Source organism: Pagrus pagrus, assembly GCF_965226575.1.
Source record: "Pagrus pagrus genome assembly, chromosome: 18".
Classification (NCBI taxonomy): Eukaryota; Metazoa; Chordata; class Actinopteri; order Spariformes; family Sparidae; genus Pagrus; species Pagrus pagrus.
In genome coordinates this window covers 21,638,239-21,649,382 of record NC_140202.1, presented here as the reverse complement: position 1 = coordinate 21,649,382, position 11,144 = coordinate 21,638,239, and the positions used below count along the sequence as shown (strand labels likewise).

Here is an 11,144-nt window from a genome sequence, read left to right as displayed (position 1 = left end):
TATGTGATACACTTTTCATATATTTAGCTTATTTCAGATCTTGAAAATATGAGGTGAAAATAAACATTGTGGGATGTTGGTTATCATAACAGTGATAATTTTGAATGTGATATTTTATATATTAATATATTTCTATTAATAAGTATTGTGTGCTTGGTGAGGCTCCTGTCAGCTCTGTGTTCAGTGGTCTGTGTCAGAGTCTCTTCCTCTTCAGCAGCTGCAGTCGGTTCCTGCTGTAACAGTCTGCAGTCTGACTGAGGGAGGTTTTTGTACGACGACAAATCACTGTGTGAACACATCCACACTGGTTAGAGTGGGTTCATTCATACAGTAATAAACCGCTGCATCTTCAGTCTGAACTCCACTGATGGTCAAAGTGAAGGCGAGGTTGCTTCCACTGCCACTAAACCGAGCTGGTGTTCCTGATTCACGTGTGCTCACAAGTTTTATTAGGAGCTTCGGGATCTGTCCAGATTTCTGTTGATACCAGGACAAAGCCTCACCATTAGTGTATTTATAAGGAGCTTTGTTGGTGTTACAGGTGAGAGTGACAGTGGATCCTGGAGCAGATGTCACTACTGGAGGCTGAGTCACAGTCACCTGACCACTGCATCCTGCACACAAAAACAAATCATTGATTTATCAGCAGAAATAAATGAGAGAAAAGGCAGCACATCATGTCTGAAATGTAGCTGAGTGAACCAACCTGTAAAACAGCAGCAGGCCAGCGTCCAGATGAGGATGGTGATGAGAGTCATGGTGGTTGTGCTTTCTGCTGTGTTGACTGACAGATCTGAGTCCTGCAGTGTTGAACTCACAGGACTATAAACCTTCTCAGTTCACTGGAGGATCAGCTGACCATGCAAAGCCTCCTCTCTATGGAAATCATGTCTCTGCTCTCAGCACACTGAAGGCAACGTGGGACACAAAATCAGGAGAAATACTGCTTGGATTTACACCATCTATGATCTTAATGGAACAGAGGAAAATATTTATATTAGAAGTGCAGTTGAGGATTTAAGGATGAGTTTGTGTCCACTGTGGTTGGTATGATATGTCTGTTTGTCTGCCTTTCAATTACTCACAGGGTTTACTGGAGATAAATAATATATTTAATATCTGTTTAATATGAGTTATCAGTAAATTATGATTATTTAAAAAGCATCATGTTAATTTAACCATGTATCAACTGATATAAACTGTGAAGAAATGACTTTGTTTCAAGGAGACTGTGATCGTTTCTCTGTCAGGAGTAGAAAAGTCAAGAAAAGTGAAAGAAATGATTCTTATTTATTCAATATTTTCAATCCATAACATTGAACAATCTTTGTAGATTCAACAAATATGAATATTTCTGTGTTAATATGAAAAGCAGAGAGTGTTTTCAGTGGATAGATGCTTGTTCACAGTGCAGGAGGTTTTTGTACGGCCACTTAATGAGTTTGTGTCACTGTGGTGGACTTTTGGTGGAGGAACCAAACTCATCATTCACTGTAAGTATCACAGATTTGATTATTTCTGCAACGTTAAAAATATTAGACAAAGTTTTGTGTCAGAATGTGATAACACAAGAATGTATTCTGTATAATTTACATGTTGTGGATATTTTTGATAATAATTGAGCTGGTCTGATAACAGTTTGGAAACCTTTGTGCTGAGATTAATATTGTTTCAGTATTATAGATAATGTGGTATAATATTTGACAAAGACTTCGACTTTTCTTTTCTTATTTTTGCGATAAATATTTGTTTTTTAGCAAACTTTGGTTTTAACATTTCTCTCAGCAGCTTTCTAACACTCAGAAAAAAACATGTTCTTTCATCTTAATTTGTTAAAGTAAGCAGTTGTTTGGTATAAAATCTAACGTTGATGCCGTAGAGTTTATATATACATAAGTGAGTTTTCATGAACATCCAGTAAAGATGTAGTTTGTGTTCACAGCTCGTTAGTTTAAAGTGGTGAAAAGGAAGTGAAACAGACAGATGACAAAGTCTTTAACTGTGTACAGATGTTACATTTATAAACAAGAAAATCACTGAAGGGACGAATTATTTATTGTCAAACAATATAAAGCAGATGTGAAGATTTCAGTAAAATGTTATTGTCTAATTCTTACTGATTCGTGCTGAGTGTCACAGTAGAAGATGAATTGTTTTAAAAGTCAAAATGACATCAACTTTTATCATTTAGTTTTATTTGTTAAACCCTCATTTCCTCCATGTGTCACCTGCTCTCCTCTGTCTGATCACAGTATCATGCACACAGCTCATCCACAGTACTGTTAACCTCTGTCATGTATCATCAGTGTCTCATGTCCAGCTGTCTGTCCTGCAGTGGAAGTTAATCTGCTCCTTGTGTGTCTCTGCTCTCCCCTCCAGCTGGCCCCATGGTCAGGCCCTCCGTCTCTCTGCTTCCCCCCTCCTCTGAGCAGCTCTCCGGGGGCTCGGCCACGCTGGCCTGCCTGCTGACCGGCTACTCTCCTCCGGGAGCCGTGGTGCGCTGGGAGGTGGACGGTACTGAGGTGACAGAGGGGGTCCTGAGCAGCTCAGAGGTGGAGAGCAGCGGACGCTACAGCAGCAGCAGCACCCTGAGCCTGAGCCAGGAGCGCTGGATGGCAGGAGAGCTGTACAACTGCAAGGTCCTCCATCGTGACCACAGCCAGACCGAGTCTATCCGCAGGAGCCAGTGTCAGGCCTAGAGGGGCTGTCTGAAGCCCAGGACAGGAGCTGTGTGTGGGGGGAGCAGGAGGAACACACCTGCTGCTCTGATCAATCTGAGTTTGAATGTTTGTAGAGGAAACTAAAGCTTTGTGTGACAGGGAACAACACTGCTGTAAAGTGTTGGACAGCAACAGCTTAGAGAGTGATGTGTGTAGCTCAGCAGCTAGATGTGAGTGTGCTTAATAACTGTCATGATGATGACTGATGTTTTTGCTAATAAAGCTTGAAGTGATCAATAACTTTATGAAGCGTTTGGTCTTTTATCTTGTGAAGAGTCATAAGAAATAAAATGGTTTCATAACTCCAGCTGATACTCCTCTCTGTGGAGAATGAAACACTTTGGATTCATCATGTAGGTACAACATGACATACTCTATTAAATATTGCACAATAATGTGATAAAACAAGACATTTTGAGGTCATTTATATGTTGTATATATTCTTTGTTTTCATATGAAGCTTGGCTGATATTGCATTTTGGCATCAAAATTGTTGCAGAGACACTGAAGTTTAAAACTGTATATGGAAGAGTGTCTGTGAGTCTGTTTCAGCTTTATTTAGATTCATTGTGGTTCTGCTTGATGACTCTTGTGTTCACTGGACCAGTTCTCCTCATCACAGTCTCTTCACCAACCCTCTGCACCTGCAGCAGGCCGTTTTCACTTCAGTCAAACTGAAGGAGGTTTTTGTACGGCTCTGAATCACTGTGTGAACGTGAGATCACTATGGTAGCCCAGACAGTAGTAATCTCCTAGATCTTCAGCCTGAACCCCACTGATGGTCAGAGTGTATTGAGAACCAGATCTACCGCCACTGAATCGAGTCGGAGTTCCAGAGTTTAGAGTTGATGACCTGTATATCAGGAGTTTGGTCGCCTGTCCAGGTTTCTGAAGGTACCAACTGAGATCATCTTCAATATCTGAACTCCCTGTGGCGCTGATGGTCACAGTCCCTCCAAGACTAACAGACTTGGATTTGTCAGCCTGAGTCAGAAAGTTGTTTGCAGAAGACTCTGAAATGAGAAATGACAAATCTTGTGAATAAAAATTAAACAAGTTAAACAAAAATTAAGTGGAAGGAACAAACTGAATTTGCACCAAACGTTTTCAAAATCTCTCACCCTGACTCAGAAAACCCAACACGACAATCAGAGTTATTGGCGACATCATCCTGATGCAGTTTTCAGTGTGAGTGCATGAAAACAGTTCAGACTCTCTGTGACATAAGAACTTAAACTCTGAGGAGCAGTGATGCATTAAAATCATGCAAAATATATTTAAGAAGGCAAACACACACCTGTTCATGTGAAACAGAAAAAGAGGAGGTGAGGTGGAGTGACAGCTCATCATCTTGAGGATCGTTGGACAGTTTAAAGTCCATCGAGAACATTTAGACTTTGAGCTGTTTTACATTTCTTCTCCTCATTTTAAACATCCTGCATTTCACATCTTTATGATCTCACATGACTTTGTCCTCATTAACAGGTCTATATCACCCCCTGCTGGCAAACTTCAGCTTAGCTTAGCTTCACACAAAGACTGATAACATGTGAAAACAGCTGGCATGTCCCTATAGGCAAGTAAATCTGACCATCAACACCTCTAAAGCTGTCGTGGTCCTGACATTTCTGTCTGGTTTCATTGTGTTTTCTGGATGTTTGTGGTCTGTCTGCACTTTGTTTCCCTCCTGTGTTCCTGTGCTCCTCCCCGGCCTGCTTTTCCCTCCACACCTGCCCTGCTTCAGCCTCGTTAGCTCTGCCCTGTTCCCAGTGTTTTCACCAGCCAATCAGCTCCTTTCCTGTCCTCCTGTTTCACCTCATTCTCTTCACCTGAGCTTCTCCACCTGTCTCTCCGCCTGCACCTCATTACATCGTCAGTTTTTTTCTATTTGAGTCCAGTTTTCAGTTTCGTGTTTGAGGAGTTGTCTGCCTGTTCCTGTGTCAGGGTTTTAGTTTTTTTATATTTGGTAATTTCAATGTAAATGTGGATTTTCTAGCACTTGGATCGAGCCAAGCAACCTGTGTCCCCCGACTTTCAGCCTTCATGTCAGTCTAAGCTAATTATTTTTTATTATTTTTTTATTTGCCTTTATTTAACCAGGTCGGTCCCGTTGAGACACAATGGTCTCTTTTTCAAGGGAAGACAGCAGCATAGAAAAGTTGCAACAATTACAAGACACAGAAATCACACAGCAACAGAGATGAAATACATTACAAAATAGAAGCAACAGGACTAAAGCTCCGGATTCACATTAAAACAAGAACAAGTGCGGTATGAAGCTGCTCCAATTTCTCTCACACGAGTTTTCAAAGATCCAAGGTTGATGAGCTCCTTTAACTTTAGAGTTTTCTGCAGTTAATTCCAAGCAGCAGGTGCAGCGTACTTAAAGCAGTGCTTACCAAATTCAGAATTAACTTTGGGCACGTTTAATACATAAAACTCGTTAGAACGCAAGCGGTAACTGCTTTGGGATTTGGAGAAATAATTACATAAATATTGGGGGAGCGACCCAAGATGGCTTTATAAATAAAAATATGCCAATGTATAAGGCGGCGTGCTGCCAGAGATGGCCACTCAACTCGAGCATATAAAGTGCAGTGGTGAGTGAGGGCTTTACATCCAGTGACAAACCTTAAGGCACCATGATTCACGGTGTCCAGAGAACGCAGACAATTTGCAGGGGCATACATATATAAGAGGTCGCCATAATCAAATACAGGGAGGAAAGTGGCAGCAACCAACTTTTTCCTGGTAGAAAAAGAAAAACATGATCTGTGACAGAAAAAGAATCCCAGTTTCAGTCTTAATTTTTTTACCAGGTTTTCTACATGTGGTTTAATAAGGCGATCATTGATTAAAATGCCGAGATACTTGTAACAGGACAGAAGTTCAATCTCACACCCTTGTAATGACAAAATGCTGGGAGGAGACACAGGTACCCCCCTGCCATTGGAAAATATCATCAGTTTAGTTTTGGCAGCATTTAAGACGAGTCTTGATTCAATGAGCTGACTTTCCACAAGGTTAAAAGCAATCTGTAAGTTGCCAAGGGCCTCGGCAAGAGTGGAGCCACAACAGTATATAACCGTGTCATCAGCATAAAAATGAAATTTGGCATTTGGGATGTTTCTGCCCAATGTATTTACATAAATAACAAACAAAATCGGGCCCAGAACTGAGCCCTGAGGCACACCGGTAGAAACATTTAGCAGTGTGGATGAGCTGCCTTCAAAATAAACACATTGTTTTCTATTAGACAAATAATAATCAAACCAACCAACGGCCTGCTTGGATAAACCTATGTCAAGCAGTCGTCGCTTCAGAATAGAATGATCGACTGTGTCGAAGGCCTTAGAATGGTCAACAAAGAGAGCTGAACAAAATTTCTTATGATCCAGCCATTCTATTATATCGTTGGTGAGTTTGAGGGTGGCTGTAGTTGTGCTATCTTGTTTCCTGAAGCCGGATTGATAGGGGGAGAGAATGTTGTAAGTATGAAGGAAATCCTTCAACTGGTCATTTACTAGACCTTCAAGGACCTTCGACAGGATGGACAACTTGGAGATAGGTCGATAATTACTTAAACAAGTAGGGTCCCCTCCTTTCAAAAGGGGAAGGACATAAGCAACTTTCCAAATTTCAGGAATACAATTCGTAGTGATAGAGAGATTAAAAAGATATTGGAGAGGTTTGGCAATAAAATCAGCAGCTAGCTTTAAAAAATATGGTTCCAAGTGGTCTGGGCTTGCAGATTTAGAAATGTCGAGAGAGAAAAGAGCTCTACGGACCTCTTCCACTGAGAACAACCTTAAAACAAAGGAAGGTTGACCAGCAGAGATATGGCCTAGAGACATATTACCAACATCTAGGGCAGAAGACACAAGATCAAGGGCAGGCATAGCAATCGTGGAAGAAGACATACAGAATAGGGAACCAGAGGCAGAAAAATTATTATCAAAACAATCAAGTATAGTAGCCCTGTCAGTTACAGTAGTAGCATCATTAAAAATACAGGATGGGAGTTCGCTATGATTATCAGTGGCTGAGATAGATTTGATCACTTTCCAAAATTTTTTAGGGTCGTTTAAATTTTTCGTTTTTGCAGAAAGATAAAAACTGGACTTTGCTTTTTTGATAAGAAAGGTTGACCTTATATTTTCTGAAGGGAGCATGCTTATCAAGCAGGGAAGAGAAACCCTCAGGGAAGAATTGCCATGCAGTCTCTACATCATCAATTAATTCAATAGGGTCCCAGTTAATATTATATAAATCATGGAAGAACCCCTGTTCAACAAAGGCCTTCATATTACGTTTTATCTAAATACGAGGTTTGGATTTTGAAATTGGGCATTTCTGACTGCAGCAATCACACAGTGGTCACTTATATCGTTTGCAAAGACACCTGACATAGAATACTTGTGTGGAGCATTAGTCAAAAACAAGTCAATTAAAGATGATTTGTCTGGACACTTCAAATTGGGGTGTGTGGGGCTTTCAATGGGCTGTATAAGATTTAATGAAACACAGGAATCTTTAAAGGCATCGGGTTTAGAATTTAGCCAATCGCAATTGAGATCACCAGTTAATATTATTTCATTATAGCTCATGTCAGCTAATAGCTGATTCAGAGAAGTTAGCGCTTCAGCAGTAGCTGATGGGGGTCTATAGCAGCCCACAACAGTAATGAAAAACCCATTCTAAATTTCAAGATTTCTGGCTAAGAACTCAAACTGTTTACTGATTGATTTGGACTGCAGGACATTTACATTACATTTTGATTTACAATAAATTGCAACCCCGCCCCCTTTCTTGGGACGGTCGGCCCTAAATACATTATACCCTTACCCTAATTGACTGCTGATGGACTGATTGATATAAGAGTCATATCAGTCAGCACAATTCTGATGTATAACTTTAAAGTTGTGTAACAGGGTTTTGTGTATTTGGATTTATGTGTGATACACTTTTCATATGTTTTGCCTACTTCATACCTTGAAAATGTGAGGTGAAAATGGCCACTGTGGGATGTTAGTTATCATAACAGTGTTAAATTATTAATAAGTATTGTGTGCTTGGTGAGGCTCCTGTCAGCTCTGTGTTCAGTGGTCTGTGTCAGAGTCTCTTCCTCTTCAGCAGCTGCAGTCGGTTCCTGCTGTAACAGCTCAGTGTCTCTGCAGTCTGACTGAGGGAGGTTTTTGTACGACGGAAAATCACTGTGTGAACACATAAGGACTGTGTACACTCTTACAGTAATAAACTGCTGCATCTTCAGCCTGAACTCCACTGATGGTCAAAGTGAAGTCAGTCCCGCTTCCACTGCCACTGAACCGAGCTGGTGTTCCTGAATGACGTGTGCTCAAATGTCTTATTATGAGCTTTGGGGTCTGTCCAGACTTTTGTTGATACCAGAACAGACATAAATTTACACCATCACAGATGTAAACAGGTTGGCTGGTTTTACAGGTGAGAGTGACAGTGGATCCTGGAGTAAATGTCACTACTGCAGGCTGAGTCACAGTCACCTGACCGCTGCATCCTGCACACAAAAACAAATCATTGATTTATCAGCAGAAATAAATGAGAGAAAAGGCAGCACATCATGTCTGAAATGTTGCTGAGTGAACCAACCTGTAAAACAGCAGCAGGCCAGCGTCCAGATGAGGATGGTGATGAGAGTCATGGTGGTTGTGCTTTCTGCTGTGTTGACTGACAGATCTGAGTCCTGCAGTGTTGAACTCACAGGACTATAAACCTTCTCAGTTCACTGGAGGATCAGCTGACCATGCAAAGCCTCCTCTCTATGGAAATCATTTCTCTGCTCTCAACACACTGAAGGCAACGTGGGACACAAAATCAGGAGAAATACTGCTTGGATTTACACCATCTATGATCTTAATGGAACAGAGGAAAATATTTATATTAGAAGTGCAGTTGAGGATTTAAGGATGAGTTTGTGTCCACTGTGGTTGGTATGATATGTCTGTTTGTCTGCCTTTCATTTACTCACAGGGTTTACTGGAGATAAATAATATATTTAATATCTGTTTAATCTGAGTTATCAGTAAATTATGATTATTTAAAAAGCATTATGTTAATTTAACCATGTATCAACCGATATAAACTGTGAAGAAATGACTTTGTTTCAAGGAGACTGTGATCGTTTCTCTGTCAGGAGTAGAAAAGTCAAGAAAAGTGAAAGAAATGATTCTTATTTATTCAATATTTTCAATCCATAACATTGAACAATCTTTGTAGATTCAACAAATATGAATATTTCTGTGTTAATATGAAAAGCAGAGAGTGTTTTCAGTGGATAGATGCTTGTTCACAGTGCAGGAGGTTTTTGTAAGGCCACTTAATGAGTTTGTGTCACTGTGGTACACTTTTGGTGGAGGAACCAAACTCATCATTCACTGTAAGTATCACAGATTTGATTATTTCTGCAACGTTAAAAATATTAGACAAAGTTTTGTGTCAGAATGTGATAACACAAGAATGTATTCTGTATAATTTACATGTTGTGGATATTTTTGATAATAATTGAGCTGGTCTGATAACAGTTTGGAAACCTTTGTGCTGAGATTAATATTGTTTCAGTATTATAGATAATGTGGTATAATATTTGACAAAGACCTCGACTTTTCTTTTCTTATTTTTGCGATAAATATTTGTTTTTTAACAAACTTTGGTTTTAACATTTCTCTCAGCAGTTATCTAACACTCAGAAAAAAACATGTTCTTTCATCTTAATTTGTTAAAGTCAGCAGTTGTTTGGTATAAAATCTAACGTTGATGCCGTAGAGTTTATATATACATAAGTGTGTTTTCATGAACATCCAGTAAAGATGTAGTTTGTGTTCACAGCTCGTTAGTTTAAAGTGGTGAAAAGGAAGTGAAACAGACAGATGACAAAGTCTTTAACTGTGTACAGATGTTACATTTTTAAACAAGAAAATCACTGAAGGGATGAATTATTTATTGTCAAACAATATAAAGCAGATGTGAAGATTTCAGTAAAATGTTATTGTCTAATTCTTACTGATTCGTGCTGAGTGTCACAGTAGAAGATGAATTGTTTTAAAAGTCAAAATGACATCAACTTTTATCATTTAGTTTTATTTGTTAAACCCTCATTTCCTCCATGTGTCACCTGCTCTCCTCTGTCTGATCACAGTATCATGCACACAGCTCATCCACAGTACTGTTAACCTCTGTCATGTATCATCAGTGTCTCATGTCCAGCTGTCTGTCCTGCAGTGGAAGTTAATCTGCTCCTTGTGTGTCTCTGCTCTCCCCTCCAGCTGGCCCCATGGTCAGGCCCTCCGTCTCTCTGCTTCCCCCCTCCTCTGAGCAGCTCTCCGGGGGCTCGGCCACGCTGGCCTGCCTGCTGACCGGCTACTCTCCTCCGGGAGCCGTGGTGCGCTGGGAGGTGGACGGTACTGAGGTGACAGAGGGGGTCCTGAGCAGCTCAGAGGTGGAGAGCAGCGGACGCTACAGCAGCAGCAGCACCCTGAGCCTGAGCCAGGAGCGCTGGATGGCAGGAGAGCTGTACAACTGCAAGGTCCTCCATCGTGACCACAGCCAGACCGAGTCTATCCGCAGGAGCCAGTGTCAGGCCTAGAGGGGCTGTCTGAAGCCCAGGACAGGAGCTGTGTGTGGGGGGAGCAGGAGGAACACACCTGCTGCTCTGATCAATCTGAGTTTGAATGTTTGTAGAGGAAACTAAAGCTTTGTGTGACAGGGAACAACACTGCTGTAAAGTGTTGGACAGCAACAGCTTAGAGAGTGATGTGTGTAGCTCAGCAGCTAGATGTGAGTGTGCTTAATAACTGTCATGATGATGACTGATGTTTTTGCTAATAAAGCTTGAAGTGATCAATAACTTTATGAAGCGTTTGGTCTTTTATCTTGTGAAGAGTCATAAGAAATAAAATGGTTTCATAACTCCAGCTGATACTCCTCTCTGTGGAGAATGAAACACTTTGGATTCATCATGTAGGTACAACATGACATACTCTATTAAATATTGCACAATAATGTGATAAAACAAGACATTTTGAGGTCATTTATATGTTGTATATATTCTTTGTTTTCATATGAAGCTTGGCTGATATTGCATTTTGGCATCAAAATTGTTGCAGAGACACTGAAGTTTAAAACTGTATATGGAAGAGTGTCTGTGAGTCTGTTTCAGCTTTATTTAGATTCATTGTGGTTCTGCTTGATGACCCGCGTGTTCACTGGACCAGTTCTCCTCATCACAGTCTCTTCACCAACCCTCTGCACCTGCAGCAGGCCGTTTTCACTTCAGTCAAACTGAAGGAGGTTTTTGTACGGCTCTGAATCACTGTGTGAACGTGAGATCACTATGGTAGCCCAGACAGTAGTAATCTCCTAGATCTTCAGCCTGAACCCCACTGATGG

At 40.7% G+C, this 11,144-nt stretch overlaps 2 gene segments (V, D, J or C); both read left to right on the top strand.

The window, feature by feature from the left end:
- Positions 1-1,467: 1,467 nt before the first annotated feature.
- Positions 1,468-2,965, top strand: LOC311274440 (Ig lambda-1 chain C region-like). The segment is given in 2 exons: positions 1,468-1,493; positions 2,380-2,965.
- A 6,138-nt stretch (positions 2,966-9,103) lies between these two features.
- On the top strand, positions 9,104-10,607 carry LOC311273901 (Ig lambda-1 chain C region-like). The segment is given in 2 exons: positions 9,104-9,135; positions 10,022-10,607.
- Positions 10,608-11,144: the final 537 nt, after the last annotated feature.